Here is a 16,643-nt window from a genome sequence, read left to right as displayed (position 1 = left end):
CATCTGTAGGCTTCCAGGAGAAAAAGCTCCAGATAAAACCATTTGATACAGGTGACGGCGCGGCGGCGTGCAGCTCGGGATCCTGCTGATTTTACCCAGCGAGCTCGGAATAGAAAGAAAAAAAATGACACACACTCACGGCGCGGATGATGAAAACTCCCCCCGGAGCGCACGGGGATTCTTAAAGCAAAGCAATGGTTCTCGTCCATCGTTTCCTCCTCTCTCGGGGTGTAAATTTCTCTTCCCCCCATATAGCGACGATTTAGTGTTTTCTGTCTTCCGTGCGGCTGTAACGTCTCGTTACGACGCCGTGGAGGGTAATTGAGATGTCCTGTCTCTTTCTCTCCAGTTGAAGCCACTTTCCTGTGCTGTCGACTTGAATTAGACGCCGAGTGAACTTTCTGCTGCTACAAAGGACTCCGTTTAAGCCCCGTGCACCTCCCGGTGCCGCCGGCAGAAAGAATGCTTTGGCTTGTAAATCTCAGGCTGGAGACGAGCCGCTCTGGCTTTGTCTCTCCTGCTCAGCATTGGGGTATCAGGCTTGGGGACCCCAGGCCTATGTGGGAGAGGGGCTGGATGGTGGTGAGGCCCTTATGGCCCAACCAGACAGTTCTGACTGTGCACGGGCAAAATGAGGAGCTGAGACATCAACCGATGTCTTCAAAATTCTACTAAATTCACAGGAATATTTTTCATTCATTCACTGCTTTATTAATTGCAAAAGTAATGACCCCCTACAACAAAAAAGAGCAACACTATGCGACGTGTTAAATAATGGTGGCGGGAGTGCCGGGCCTTTGTGTGGCAGATGCATCTCCTGTTATCAGGCATCATGTACAGACGGGCGCTCGTACAATCCGGGCCGCACATCCAGGACCCCGCCGCTCCGGACTCGCTCTGTGACGTGGATGAATTTCCTGGCAGAAGTCAGTGCAGTTGGAGCCCATCTGCCCACACTTGGCGAGGGTTGGCGATTTCTGCGCCAGCTTCATGTCCTGAATGTCTAATCAGCGACTGCATTTTTACGGGGGCGGCCACCAATGTGAGCACCTCCACAGCTCTGCTCCGTCCCTTTTGTGTCTATGTAGATGCATTTTTAGGCTTAGGAAGCAAACAGGAGACCGGCCGTAAACATACAGGACGGTCGTCACATGAAACACGTCTCTGGCTGCGGCCCCCAATACAATGAGCCCAGCGTCATAACCAAAAATACTGTCGGCCCCTGGAAAATGCAAAAAATGAGCGGCTGAAGATTTCGCTTTTATCTTTTCTTGCTCTTTTATGAGTTAGTAGAACTTTGAGAAGAGCGCCACGTTTCTCGTAATAGTCGCATTGTGATTGACGTCTGCTCTGCTCACATCGCGGTGAGGAGTCATGGCAGGGGATTGCGGTAATGATGGCGGATGCCTCTTATGTCATCACCTTGGTATGAACCGCAGTGAGTGTATTGGTGGTGGGAGCGACATTCCTGCAGGAGAATATAAGGATCCTGCTTCCTTCCTGACAAGCAGAACACTTTATAGAGCGACACAGTCAGGAGGTTTCCCGGTATTTAAAGGGGCAGTGCGGAGGCCAGCGGCGACTGTTATGGGGGATGCTACCTGCAGGACCACCGCTCCAGACCTCATGTGGGAGCTTGAAGTGGGGGGTTCAGAGGGTGCGATCATATGCGTGCCATTTCCTCCAGACACACGGCGAGTCTGCAATGGGGCAATGTGGCTGTGCGCTCCGGTAACGTGGAAGTATGGGAAGGTGTCACCACGGAGCCCCTCGTGTGACCGCCGCCCCCTGACGCCACTTACACACTTTTCTTACACTAACTCTTACTTATATTACTTTCAAATATTTTTTTTAGGGGAAAAAACGAAACCAAACCTGACATGTGACGTTATAATAAATAGTTTCATGGCGCCACAAGTGCAGTTATTATTAGAGTCTTGAAAAGGGTTTCATGGCGACATAAAAGAATCGTTGACATCAGTTACGGTATTATTTGTGTAAATTGCATTGCTCAAAATATAGAACACTGAGGAAGGAATTTGTAGATATCTGTGATCGGCTCAATCACAGATTATTAGATAATGTCTTTCATTTCTTTCTTGTAATCGAAAACATTTAGGTAAAAAAAACAAACTAAACAGCGCAACATTCAGTGAAGCAAACAGCCTGCAGCACATGGAAGGGTCTGGAATGAGTTTTTGGGCCAGGGCTCGGCGTGGGCGACCCCTTCCCAGCATGGCCGCCTGTACCGGCAGCTCCTCACACGCCTGAATGCTGGTCCGCAGCTGCCGACACCGGGAGCTTCCATTCCCGGCACGAGTGTTGTGCTAATTACAGGGCCTGGCAGCGCTTGGCCAGATGTGGTGGTGGCCGCAGCGCCGTCCTGGCCTCGTCTGCTCCGCTCGGCATTCGTCGCCCTTTTATGTCCCCAGAGCGGAGGGAATCTCTTGTGTCTCCCTCGCCGCTCCTCTCGTCCAGCGGATTTGAATTCTCTCTTTTCCTTCTGCGCCTTCGCTCTGGCGCTGGATGGGTTACAGCGGTGCCCGTCTCCCGGTAATTGCCGGCATCATCATTACGATGTTCATTAAGGGCATCATCCAGCGCGTTACGGCCGCTCGGGGACGGCCAGCACCATTACAGATCTGCCGTCAACAGTTTTTTATACCTTCATTGGGACGAGATCTATTTTTTGAATTTGTTTGATTATTTTTATGTACAAACTGTCAGTAAATTTAATGTTCAGCCTCATTAACCCCTTCCTGTCATAGGCGTATTGAATTCATCTGCTGTAGAGCCGGGGAATAACCCAGAAGGGGTTAATCTTTCTCCACTGAGTAAAGGGATCGGAGATGAAATTGGCCGGGGGATGGGGATGATTGGGACGTATCGGGCTGTGTCGTCCTATCGATTGTTATTAAAGGGTATTGATTGCTGATAATAGACAAGATGGCTGCAGTGTGATTCGTCTGTGCTGCGGGGATGACGGCAGGTTAATATACAGTATCAGGCGCCATCACAAGGAGTAGATAATGATGCAACGTTATCAGCGATCCCTGAGCCGCAATGACCAGAGCAAGAAACCCAATAATTATTAGGTAGAAAGATGATGTTCATGGCCGAACCCCTAGGGGGCAGCACAGTTATGCCAGGCGGCTGGGCCCACGGATGTCCCGGGTGATGCCCCGACCTGCCGTCACCCCACAGGCGACCTGGTAAATGGCCCTAACACCCTAAAGGCGAGACGCCTGCTGTTTCCGCTGTGATATCAGATCTGTTACCGGAGTAAATGGCGCCTTGTCTCACAGGCTGCATGTTGGATGAATCATCCGGGGGGCTCGGCAGAGCGTCAGCCATGTTGTCACGTTCTGGGAGGATGAATCTACCCCAGCGGCTTAACATGAAGCTGACAGATTGTTGGGTTTTACAGACTTTCAGGCATCCGGAAATTCCAATAGTCCGGAAGAATTATGGCTAGAAATTTAGGCGCGTTATTGCCGGGAAGACTAGTGCCGCTAATCTCCGGGACCAGTGCTTGGCTGGAAGTCTCCTCTTTTCAGACTGTCAGATATTTTAGCTTATTGGATCATTTTATGTCACTTCGTGTCCAGATTTCTCGATTATCGTCTCTATTTAAAGGGTTAATCCAGAGCTATAAAAATCGGGAAAAAACGGTGGTTGTGCATATTGTGCCCCAGCAGCTGAGGGCTTTGTGCGGCGTATCGCTGCTTATTGACTGGTACATTGTAACAAACCCTCAGCTGTGAGCGCAGGGCTAGATCAGAGCAGGTTTTCAGCTTCTGCGTGTCATCAGGAAGGTTTCCATTCACTAACAGCAAGCAGACGTCCTGAGATTGAGGCGCGGAGGAAGTGTGGGAGGATGGCGGCTGCACAGATCACATCCAGTCACATTTTATGGTTTTGTCACACTCCAGATTTTCCCATTGACATTTTTGTAGCTGAAAGCTGCTGTCATCTGATGTGACGAGGCACCGAGGAGGCACCGAGCAGCCGTGGCCGGATTTATGTCCGGAGAGTTTCCCTTTCTAGATTTGAAGACTTTTTATTGTTATTATTTGTTTTATTTCAAGCTTCTGGGAATTTTTGTTGATTTCATTTTGTGATATTTGCAGTTGTTTCCCCGGTTTCCATTTTTGTGTGGTTTTATTATTTTACAATGACATAAAAGCCCCGGCCAGGAGATGTGTGCGGAGCCGCGCGGGCGGCAGGCGGTCACCGCGCCGTGTCTACAGCCGTAAAGCCCGTCCTGTAGTGGAGAGTTATGTGATGATCGAGGCGATACAATATCTCCAGGGTAACCACAATGCTTTGCTACATTGTAACCTTTCTGCTCCGTAGAACTCGGATGATTCCATTTATTCTTCGGGAAGACAAAATGACGGTTTCTATCATAAGAATTGCTTAATAATCTGTGGGTGGCCTGCTGGGGGCGCTCATAATTGCTGCCCTCCACAGACTGATCTCAGGCCGTGTTCACACTCCCGTCTGCTTATTGTCCGCAGATCTCATGCTTTTCTGATAATCACATAGATACGTTGCACCAGGATCCAGTATGAAATGGTCGGCTCTCATTCCTAAATCTCACATCAGCCAATACGATTCCAGCTCTCAATTTTCAGAGGAGGTTCGGGCAATAGAAGCAGTGACGTGATTGCAGGATAAGTAACCAATCTGCTTTTGATAAATCTCCCCTTTTGTCTCTTTTGGGGTCACCCTTCTACCTTTAATCCCCCCATTGTCATGACCAGCGGAACGTTTATCCCTGAGCGGCTCCAGGATTTTCCCCCAGAGACGATTGATGGTTTAAGGCCGAGTCACACTAGCGATTAAATCGGACAAATGCAATGCGATAAAAAAATCATTCGTCCCAATGTTATTCTATGGTGCTGCTCCCATCATGCGTTTTTTTATCGCATCCGTTCCTCGGACCGAGAAAATTGCAGCATGCTGCGATTGTCACCAATTTTCGGATCGGATTCGACAATGCAAGTCTATGGGGGCGATTAAAAATCGCATTGAAAACGCATCACACATGTGACTTGTGATTAAACCGCAAGACTTCTCCAGGTCAACAGGAAAGAGCATCAGGCATTGGATGTCAATTTGATGCTTAGATGCGAATAAAATCGGTTCATCGCCGGAAAATGGGATGACCTTTGTGCGATTTCGTATCGATAAAATGGGACCGATTTTTTAATGGTTGTGTGTGACTCCAGCCTAAAGCAAAAATTCCAAGGGATCTAAAATATTAACGATCAATCTTAAAGTCACAGAGAAAGTAGCGCCTGAATGATCTCATGGTGCGACCAGACCAAGTCTCAGCGGTGAGGAGTGTCAGCAGCCGGTGGCGGGAAGCAGAGAGTCTCCCCGCACAGTCTCCATCAGTAGGGTTATAGACTGGGTCCCTAAATCGGAGCCATGAGGCCTCAGCCTGACAGGCCCGGCTCTAATTCTTTGGCAGTGTTGGAAAGTAGGGAAATAATAAGTCAGCAGCCAAAAAAAGTGGGACCCCCCATGATCTGCTCATCATAGAGGCAACTGCAAAAAAGGGCTTGTTACTGGAAAGATGAAGGCGCTGATTTCACACATCGGAGGGCTCGCCCGCGTCACACATCGGAGGGCTCGCCCGCGTCACACATCGGAGCGCTCGCCCGCATCACACATCGGAGGGCTCGCCCGCGTCACACATCGGAGGGCTCGCTCGCGTAACACATCGGAGGGCTCGCCCGCGTCACACATCGGAGGGCTCGCTCGCGTAACACATCGGAGGGCTCGCCCACTTCACACATCGGAAGGCTCGCCCGCGTCACACATCGGAAGGCTCGCCCGCGTCACACATCGGAGGGCTCGCCCGCGTCACACATCGGAGGGCTCGCCCGCGTCACACATCGGAGGGCTCGCCCGCGTCACACATCGGAGGGCTCGCCCGCGTCACACATCGGAGGGCTCGCCTGCGTCACACATCGGAGGGCTCGCCCGCGTCACACATCGGAGGGCTCGCCCGCGTCACACATCGGAGGGCTCGCCCACTTCACACATCGGAAGGCTCGCCCCCTTCACACATCGGAAGGCTCGCCCGCGTCACACATCGGAAGGCTCGCCCGCGTCACACATCGGAGGGCTCGCCCACTTCACACATCGGAAGGCTCGCCCCCTTCACACATCGGAGGGCTCGCCCGCGTCACACATCGGAGGGCTCGCCCGCGTCACACATCGGAGGGCTCGCCCGCGTCACACATCGGAGGGCTCGCCCGCGTCACACATCGGAGGGCTCGCTCGCGTAACACATCGGAGGGCTCGCCCACTTCACACATCGGAAGGCTCACCCGCGTCACACATCGGAGGGCTCGCCCGCGACACACATCGGAGGGCTCGCCCGCGTCACACATCGGAGGGCTCGCCCGCGTCACACATCGGAGGGCTCGCCCGCGTCACACATCGGAGGGCTCGCCCGCGACACACATCGGAGGGCTCGCCCGCGTCACACATCGGAGGGCTCGCCCGCGTCACACATCGGAGGGCTCGCCCGCGTCACACATCGGAGGGCTCGCCAGCGTCACACATCGGAGGGCTCGCCAGCGTCACACATCGGAGGGTTCGTCCACGTCACACATCGGAGGGGTCGCCCGCGTCACTCATCGGAGGGCTCGCCCGCGTCACACATCGGAAGGCTCGCCCGCTTCACACATCGGAGGGCTCGCCCGCGACACACATCGGAGGGCTCGCCCGCGTCACACATCGGAGGGCTCGCCCGCGTCACACATCGGAGCGCTCGCCCGCGTCACACATCGGAGGGCTCGCCCGCGTCACACATCGGAGGGCTCGCCCGCGTCACACATCGGAGGGCTCGCCAGCGTCACACATCGGAGGGCTCGCCTGCGTCACACATAGGAGGGCTCGCCCGCGTCACACATCGGAGGGCTCGCCTGCGTCACACATCGGAGCGCTCGCCTGCGTCACACATCGGAGGGCTCGCCAGCGTCACACATCGGAGGGCTCGCCTGCGTCACACATAGGAGGGCTCGCCCGCGTCACACATCGGAGGGCTCGCCCGCGTCACACATCGGAGGGCTCGCCAGCGTCACACATCGGAGGGCTCGCCAGCGTCACACATCGGAGGGCTCGCCCGCGTCACACATCGGAGGGCTCGCCTGCGTCACACATCGGAGCGCTCGCCTGCGTCACACATCGGAAGGCTTGCCCGCGTCACACGTCGGAGGGCTCGCCCGCGTCACACATCGGAGGGCTCGCCCGCGTCACACATCGGAGGGCTCGCCAGCGTCACACATCGGAGGGCTCGCCTGCGTCACACATCGGAGCGCTCGCCTGCGTCACACATCGGAAGGCTTGCCCGCGTCACACGTCGGAGGGCTCGCCCGCGTCACACATCGGAGGGCTCGCCCGCGTCACACATCGGAGGGCTCGCCAGCGTCACACATCGGAGGGCTCGCCTGCGTCACACATAGGAGGGCTCGCCTGCGTCACACATCGGAAGGCTCGCCCGCGTCACACATCGGAGGGCTCGCCAGCGTCACACATCGGAGGGCTCGCCAGCGTCACACATCGGAGGGCTCGCCTGCGTCACACATAGGAGGGCTCGCCTGCGTCACACATCGGAGGGCTCGCCTGCGTCACACGTCGGAGGGCTCGCCCGCGTCACACATCGGAGGGCTCGCCCGCGTCACACATCGGAGGGCTCGCCAGCGTCACACATCGGAGGGCTCGCCTGCGTCACACATAGGAGGGCTCGCCTGCGTCACACATAGGAGGGCTCGCCCGCGTCACACATCGGAGGGCTCGCCAGCGTCACACATAGGAGGGCTCGCCTGCGTCACACATCGGAGCGCTCGCCTGCGTCACACATCGGAAGGCTTGCCCGCGTCACACGTCGGAGGGCTCGCCCGCGTCACACATCGGAGGGCTCGCCCGCGTCACACATCGGAGGGCTCGCCAGCGTCACACATCGGAGGGCTCGCCTGCGTCACACATAGGAGGGCTCGCCTGCGTCACACATCGGAAGGCTTGCCCGCGTCACACGTCGGAGGGCTCGCCCGCGTCACACGTCGGAGGGCTCGCCCGCGTCACACATCGGAGGGCTCGCCTGCGTCACACATAGGAGGGCTCGACCGCTCAGGGCTTCTTGTTGTATCTGGTCCCATCTCAGCCCATAAGACGTCTTGGTCGCCACCAATATCACAGCGATTGTAGCATGGAAGCCATTGATATGGCGGAGGGATCTGCGGCGGGGTTGAGATCTATTCTTTTTCCATGTATTTTCATTTTTGTGTTGTGTCCAGTTGTGAAGCTGTTGAACCTTCACTCCAGGGAGGGTGAGACCCTGAGTGACGGCCACAATGAGGTGGACCCCGGGTGTCAGTACTGAGCGCGCTCCATCTCCTCCTCGGCCTCTGATTCTCCATAAGTCGCCGTCGTCCTGAGAGGGACAGTAATGTTATTCTGTCAATATCTTTGCCATGGAGATAAAAATCCGCGCGGGGCCTCTGTCCACACAAATCACTCACCGGCTCAGAACAAGGAAGGAGAGAGATGTCAATATGTGCGAGAAATGCTAATTATGGCTTTTAGTGACATCCAGTGACAAATTGGTCAGAGACTGAGGTGCCAGGGGTTAAACGAGACGGCTGAGCGGAACCTGCTGCAGGTGTCTGCTGGATACAATGTATCACACGAGTCTCCAGAAGCTTTGATCCAGAATATCGGCTTCTTCTTTTCTCTCTAAGAGGAACTATTGAAAATTGGATAAGCAGCGCAGCGGGGGAGACGCTCATTTATCACACGGTAACAGACAACTAATGGTCAGGAGGGACGCCGTCACGTCAGGCCAGGGGCCCGAGCATCACCGAGAGGACGGGGCCGTGTGCTCCTCGTAGGGTCTGTGCACACCGCGCGCTCACACCAACGTAGAAATCACAGTCAGCGCTCATCAGACTGAGGAAGAAAATCACAGAATGCTGCAACTGTCTGCGAGAATAGGATCGTACTCGCCAGTGCAAGTCAACGGGAGCGAGAAGAAAACATCACACTGCACACGGACCATGCATGTCAAAGGAAAGCCGAGGTTTCACCAGCCAAGTGCAGGAAAGTCACAGCCAGAGCCCTGAGAAGAGAGGAATAGGATAGAATAGATAGATGGATAGATAGATGGATAGATAGATAGATAGAAGAAAGATAGATAAACAGATGATAGATAGATGATAGATAATAGATAGATGATAGATAATAGATAAATAATAAATAGATAATAGCTAGATAGATAAAAGATAGATGATAGATAGATAGATAGATAATAGATAGATAGATAATAGATAGATAGATGATAGATAGATGATAGATAAATAGATAGATAGATAGATAATAGATAAATAATAGACAGATAATAGATAGAGAGATAGATAATAGATAAATAATAGATAGATAATAGATAGATACATAGAAAGATAGATAGACAAATAATAGAAAGATAAATAGATAGATAGTAAATAGATAATAGTTAGATAGATAATAGAAGAAAAAAATGGAACAGCACCGTATAGATGAATTCAGGGTGCAAGGCCATTCAAATAAATATTCATTTGTATAAATAATAAAAAAAGAAAAAAGCAGGCAGCACTCCAATAAATGATGAAAAAAGGGGACTTTATTAGCCCATATGGTGGGCAACATTTCGGCAGTGACCAGCCTTTCTCTAATAGATATGGTAGATATCCTGTAGATATATAATTTCACAAGCCCCCGACATATAATAACTTTGCACCCTTTAGTGCCTTTCATGTGGCACTAAAAGGTGTTTTGCCTTATTTAACATGTTAAATTAGTAATTTAAAAAAATGACATGGGGTCCTCCCTATTTCTCATAACCAGCAAAGGTAAAGCAGACAGCTGGGTCTGATATTTTCAGGTTGGGAAGGTCCCTGGTTATTTTGCCTTTCCTGGCCTAAAAATACAAGCCCACAGCCGACCCAGAATTGGCGCTTCACAGAGGCGCCAATTCTAGCACTTTTCCTCTGCTTTTCCCGATTCCCCTAGTGTGGCGGCAATCGGGGTAATGGTAGTTGGGGTTCATGTCAACTTTGTAATGTTAGCTGGCATCAAGCCCTGTGGTTAGTAATGGAGAGGCGTCTAGCAGACACCCTTATTACTAAACCAGTAATTAAAAGTACAAAAACACAAAAAAAATTAAAAAAAAAAAACTCCCCCACATCTCGTTCACCAATTTAAAAAAAAAAACCCCATGAAGATCAAGTGTAGTCTCCCGAATCCAAAATAGTCAAAAAACGGGAACCTGAAAGACATAAAAAGAGAGAAGTAAATAAAAACAAGGAACATTCCCTCATTCACCAACTTATTAATAAAAGAAAAATCTCAGCAGCTTCGATGTAATCCAGGACTTTCCCACGATGTCCAGCGATTGTGTACAGCAGCATGTGGTCCATAGGTCACTCCTGATCATGTCTCACGCTCAGCGACATCAGTAACTCCGTAACGTCATCGCTTGTGAGACAGTTTAATAAATTGGTGAACGCGGTGTGAGGGAGTGTTTTTTAAAATAGCATTTGTGTGTGTTTTTTTTAACTAACTGGGTTAGTAATTGGGGTGTCTGATATGTGCCCCTCCATTACTAACCCCAGGGCTTGATGCCAGCTGACAATACAAAGGTGACAGCAACCCTATAAACCATTACCCCGATTGCTACAGTAACAGGACAATCGGGAAGAGCAGGGCCAAGCACCAGAATTGGCGCAGCTCATGTGATGCACCAATTCTGGGGCGGCTGCAGGCTTGTATGTTCAGGCTGAGAAGGGACCAATAACCAGGGACCTTACCAGCCAGATAATATAAGCCTGCAGCTGTCTGCTTTACCTTTGCTATTGTCTATCAGTTATCTAACTATTATCTAGCTATCTATTATCTATCTAATTATATAACTTATTTATTATCTATCTGTTCTGTCTATTATCTCTCTATCTATTATCTATCATCTATCAATCGATCACCTATCTATTATCTATCTCTCTATCTATTATCTATCATCTATGTATCTATCATCTATCTACAGTATTTCTGTATATAACATTGCGTTATTAGTTTGTAAACAAGCTTTAAATTGCATAGATGTAAAATATGATGTTAAGAACGCATTGCAAACGGTGCTAGGTGAGAAAAATGTCACTTTTCTGTATCAACATCGGACCGATATTTTATATGATCGTGTGACGCCAGCCTGCGGCTAATGGCTAATTCTGCCTGGATCCAGCCTAAAAAAAGTGTTAAAAAAAACACCAAAAAGAATGCACATACTCCTTTCATGTGTACATGTTCAGTCTTCTAGATGTTCTTTTAACCACTTCTGAAGAACATTTCGCCGCTGGCTTTCTTCTGGCTGGCTCCACGCACCCGGAAGAAGCCAGCGGTGAAACGCGCGTCGGGGTGTTGGGAGTCTACTTTGCTACATCTGAGGTATATCCTAATGAGTTTGTTGGGTTGAGGCTAATATAAGTTTTCTCCCTCCACCACTGTTGGGCATAAGCTATTCGCTGTGGAGATACTTTTACTTTAATGTAAATTTTGGCAGCTATATATTTTTTCATTTGACTGTACAGTGATAGAGGTTTTGCACTGGATAATGAGACTATTTGCACAATTTATTGCACAATATTTTTTACTTCAAGCCTGTATATATTACCCCATGCTTGGATTTTTTAGTTGATACCATTTACTTTCCCCTGCCAATCACAGGGTAGTTTTCCATTTTTTTTCAGTGTTTTTTGTATATTCAGTTGCTTCTGTGGCGCTCCCCTGTGAGGCACTCTGTGATTTTAATGTTGTGTTCCTGTATTTATTTTTTAAGAAAGATTACTAATAAAGTTTTATTAATTTTTTTAAATGATGGATCTTTTCAGAGTTTCTGGTGTTATTGGGGATCGGAACGTGTTGCTATGATGGATTGGAAGCGCCATTCCCTTTGGTTACGTGGACATTTTTGTGTTAATATAAGTAATTATGCAGTTTGGTTTTAGTAAAATCTGCAGCATATCACAGAGAAAATCAGCTTGCAGATCTGTGTCAGTGTGGAGTTGCCATAGGAGAAACCTTTTTGTGGCACCAGAACAAGGCTGCTCCTCCTGGTGATAATGTGTCCTCCCACACGTCTCATGTCAGCAGATTCTACCAATCCATCACACCGAAGCGATCGATCTCCTGCTGCCAGACCGTGTCTGCTGAGCTGGGGAATCTGTGAGCCGAGCTGTCAGTCCATGTGTGTGCGCTCGCATATCTATGTCTACACGGATGTGCCGGCGGTGCACACGGCCTCCGGCTGTCATTACATGTCTGCACCGCTTTCTCAGGCTGGATCACTGCGGCCAGAACTGACGCGTGGAAGGTATTAATCTCACAATACACAGCGTCCTTATAACGCTCCAGTACTGATATAACCTCCAGACATTACACCATATGTGACTGATATCAGCCACTCTTATAACGCTCCAGTACTGATATAACCTCCAGACATTACACCATATGTGACTGATATCAGCCCCTCTTATAACGCTCCAGTACTGATATAACCTCCAGACATTACACCATATGTGACTGATATCAGCCCCTCTTATAATGCTCCTGTACTGATATAACCTCCAGACATTACACCATATGTGACTGATATCAGCCCCTCTTATAACGCTCCAGTACAGATATAACCCCCAGACATTACACCATATGTGACTGATATCAGCCCCTCTTATAACGCTCCAGTACAGATATAACCTCCAGACATTACACCATATGTGACTGATATCAGCCCCTCTTATAATACTCCTGTACTGATATAACCTCCAGACATTACACCATATGTGACTGATATCAGCCCCTCTTATAACGCTCCAGTACAGATATAACCCCCAGACATTACACCATATGTGACTGATATCAGCCCCTCTTATAGCGCTCCAGTACTGATATAACCTCCAGACATTACACCATATGTGACTGATATCAGCCCCTCTTATAACGCTCCAGTACTGATATAACCTCCAGACATTACATCATATGTGACTGATATCAGCCCCTCTTATAACGCTCCAATACTAATATAACCTCCAGACATTACACCATATGTGACTGATATCAGCCCCTCTTATAATGCTCCAGTACTGATATAACCTCCAGACATTACACCATATGTGACTGATATCAGCCCCTCTAATAACGCTCCAGTACTGATATAACCTCCAGACATTACACCATATGTGACTGATATCAGCCCCTCTTATAACGCTCCAGTACTGATATAACCTCCAGACATTACACCATATGTGACTGATATCAGCCCCTCTTAAAACGCTCCAGTACTGATATAACCCCCAGACATTACATCATATGTGACTGATATCAGCCCCTCTTATAATGCTCCAGTACTGATATAACCTCCAGACATTACACCATATGTGACTGATATCAGCCCCTCTTATAACCCTCCAGTACAGATATAACCCCCAGACATTACACCATATGTGACTGATATCAGCCCCTCTAATAACGCTCTAGTACTGATATAACCTCCAGACATTACACCATATGTGACTGATATCAGCCCCTCTTATAACGCTCCAGTACTGATATAACCTCCTGACATTACACCATATGTGACTGATATCAGCCCCTCTTATAATGCTCCAGTATTGATATAACCTCCAGACATTACATCATATGTGACTGATATCAGCCCCTCTTATAACCCTCCAGTACTGATATAACCCCCAGACATTACACCATATGTGACTGATATCAGCCCCTCTAATAACGCTCTAGTACTGATATAACCTCCAGACATTACACCATATGTGACTGATATCAGCCCCTCTTATAACGCTCCAGCACTGATATAACCCCCAGACATTACACCATATGTGACTGATATCAGCCTCTTATAACACTCCAGTACTGATATAACCTCCAGACATTACACCATATGTGACTGATATCAGCCTCTCTTATAACGCTCCAGTACTGATATAACATCCAGACATTACACCATATGTGACTGATATCAGCCTCTCTTATAACGCTCCAGTACTGATATAACATCCAGACATTACACCATATGTGACTGATATCAGCCCCTCTTATAACGCTCCAGTACTGATATAACCTCCAGACATTACATCATATGTGACTGATATCAGCCCCTCTTATAACGCTCCAGTACTGATATAACCTCCAGACATTACACCATATGTGACTGATATCAGCCCCTCTTATAACGTTCCAGTACTGATATAACCTCCAGACATTACATCATATGTGACTGATATCAGCCCCTCTTATAACGCTCCAGTACCGATATAACCTCCAGACATTACACCATATGTGACTGATATCAGCCCCTCTTATAACGCTCCAGTACTGATATAACCTCCAGACATTACATCATATGTGACTGATATCAGCCCCTCTTATAACGCTCCAGTACTGATATAACCTCCAGACATTACACCATACAGTTGTGGCCAAAAGTATTGACACCCCTGCAATTCTGTCAGATAATACTCGGTTTCTTCCTGAAAATGATTGCAAACACAAATTCTTTGGTATTATTATCTTCATTTAATTTGTCTTAAATGAAAAAGCACAAAAGAGAATGAAGCAAAAAGCAAAACATTGATCATTTCACACAAAACTCCAAAAATGGGCCAGACAAAAGTATTGGCACCCTCAGCCTAATACTTGGTTTCACAACCTTTAGCCAAAATAACTGCGACCAACCGCTTCCGGTAACCATCAATGAGTTTCTTACAATGCTCTTCTGGAATTTTAGACCATTCTTCTTTGGCAAACTGCTCCAGGTCCCTGATATTTGAAGGGTGCCTTCTCCAAACTGCCATTTTTAGATCTCTCCACAGGTGTTCTATGGGATTCAGGTCTGGACTCATTGCTGGCCACCTTAGAAGTCTCCAGTGCTTTCTCTCAAACCATTTTCTAGTGCTTTTTGAAGTGTGTTTTGGGTCATTGTCCTGCTGGAAGACCCATGACCTCTGAGGGAGACCCAGCTTTCTCACACTGGGCCCTACATTATGCTGCAAAATTTGTTGGTAATCTTCAGACTTCATAATGCCATGCACACGGTCAAGCAGTCCAGTGCCAGAGGCAGCAAAGCAACCCCAAAACATCAGGGAACCTCCAACATGTTTGACTGTAGGGACCGTGTTCTTTTCTTTGAATGCCTCTTTTTTTCTCCTGTAAACTCTATGTTGATGCCTTTGCCCAAAAAGCTCTACTTTTGTCTCATCTGACCAGAGAACATTCTTCCAAAACGTTTTAGGCTTTTTCAGGTAAGTTTTGGCAAACTCCAGCCTGGCTTTTTATGTCTCGGGGTAAGAAGTGGAGTCTTCCTGGTTCTCCTACCATACAGTCCCTTTTCATTCAGACGCCGACGGATAGTACGGGTTGACACTGTTGTACCCTCAGACTGCAGGGCAGCTTGAACTTGTTTGGATGTTAGTCGAGGTTCTTTATCCAACATCCGCACAATCTTGCATTGAAATCTCTTGTGAGTTTTTCTTTTCCGGCCACATCTAGGGAGGTTAGCCACAGTGCCATGGGCTTTACACTTCTTGATGACACTGCGCACGGTAGACACAGGAACATTCAGGTCTTTGGAGATGGACTTGTAGCCTTGAGATTGCTCATGCTTCCTCACAATTTGGTTTCTCAAGTCCTCAGACAGTTCTTTGGTCTTCTTTCTTTTCTCCATGCTCAATGTGGTACACACAAGGACACAGGACAGAGGTTGAGTCAACTTTAATCCATGTCAGCTGGCTGCAAGTGTGATTTAGTTATTGCCAACACCTGTTAGGTGCCACAGGTAAGTTACAGGTGCTGCTAATTACACAAATTAGAGAAGCATCACAGGAATTTTCCAACAGTGCCAATACTTTTGTCCACCCTCTTTTTTATGTTTGGTGTGGAATTATATCCAATTTGGCTTTAGGACAATTCTTTTTGTGCTTTTTCATTTAAGACAAATTAAATGAAGATAATAATATAAAAGAATTTGTGTTTGCAATCATTTTCAGGAAGAAACTGAGTATTATCTGACAGAATTGCAGGGGTGTCAATACTTTTGGCCACAACTGTATGTGACTGTTATCAGCCTCTCTTATAGCACTCCAGTACTGATATAACCTCCAGCCAGACATTACACCATATGTGACTGATATCAGCCCCTCTTATAACGCTCCAGTACTGATATAACCTCCAGACATTACATCATATGTGACTGATATCAGCCCCTCTTATAACGCTCCAGTACTGATATAACCTCCAGACATTACACAATATGTGACTGATATCAGCCCCTCTTATAACGCTCCAGTACTGATATGTCCTCCAGACATTACACCATATGTGACTGATATCAGCCCCTCTTATAACGCTCTAGTACTGATATAACCTCCAGACATTACACCATATGTGACTGATATCAGCCCCTCTTATAACGCTCCAGTACTGATATAACCTCCAGACATTACACCATATGTGACTGATATCAGCCCCTCTTATAATGCTCCAGTACTGATATAACCCCCAGACATTACATCATATGT

General features: G+C 48.4%; 1 protein-coding gene across 2 annotated transcripts in view; it reads left to right on the top strand.

The window, feature by feature from the left end:
* Positions 1 to 16,643, top strand: part of RNF220 (ring finger protein 220) — a 340,908-nt gene that overhangs the window by 16,221 nt on the left and 308,044 nt on the right. The window lies entirely within an intron of this gene.

Source organism: Dendrobates tinctorius, unplaced genomic scaffold (genome assembly GCF_039654945.1).
Source record: "Dendrobates tinctorius isolate UK_male_01 unplaced genomic scaffold, ASM3965494v1 ptg000138l, whole genome shotgun sequence".
NCBI lineage: Eukaryota > Metazoa > Chordata > Amphibia > Anura > Dendrobatidae > Dendrobates > Dendrobates tinctorius.
Note: the sequence above shows the minus strand (reverse complement) of the source record. Positions and strands in the feature narration are given on the sequence as shown.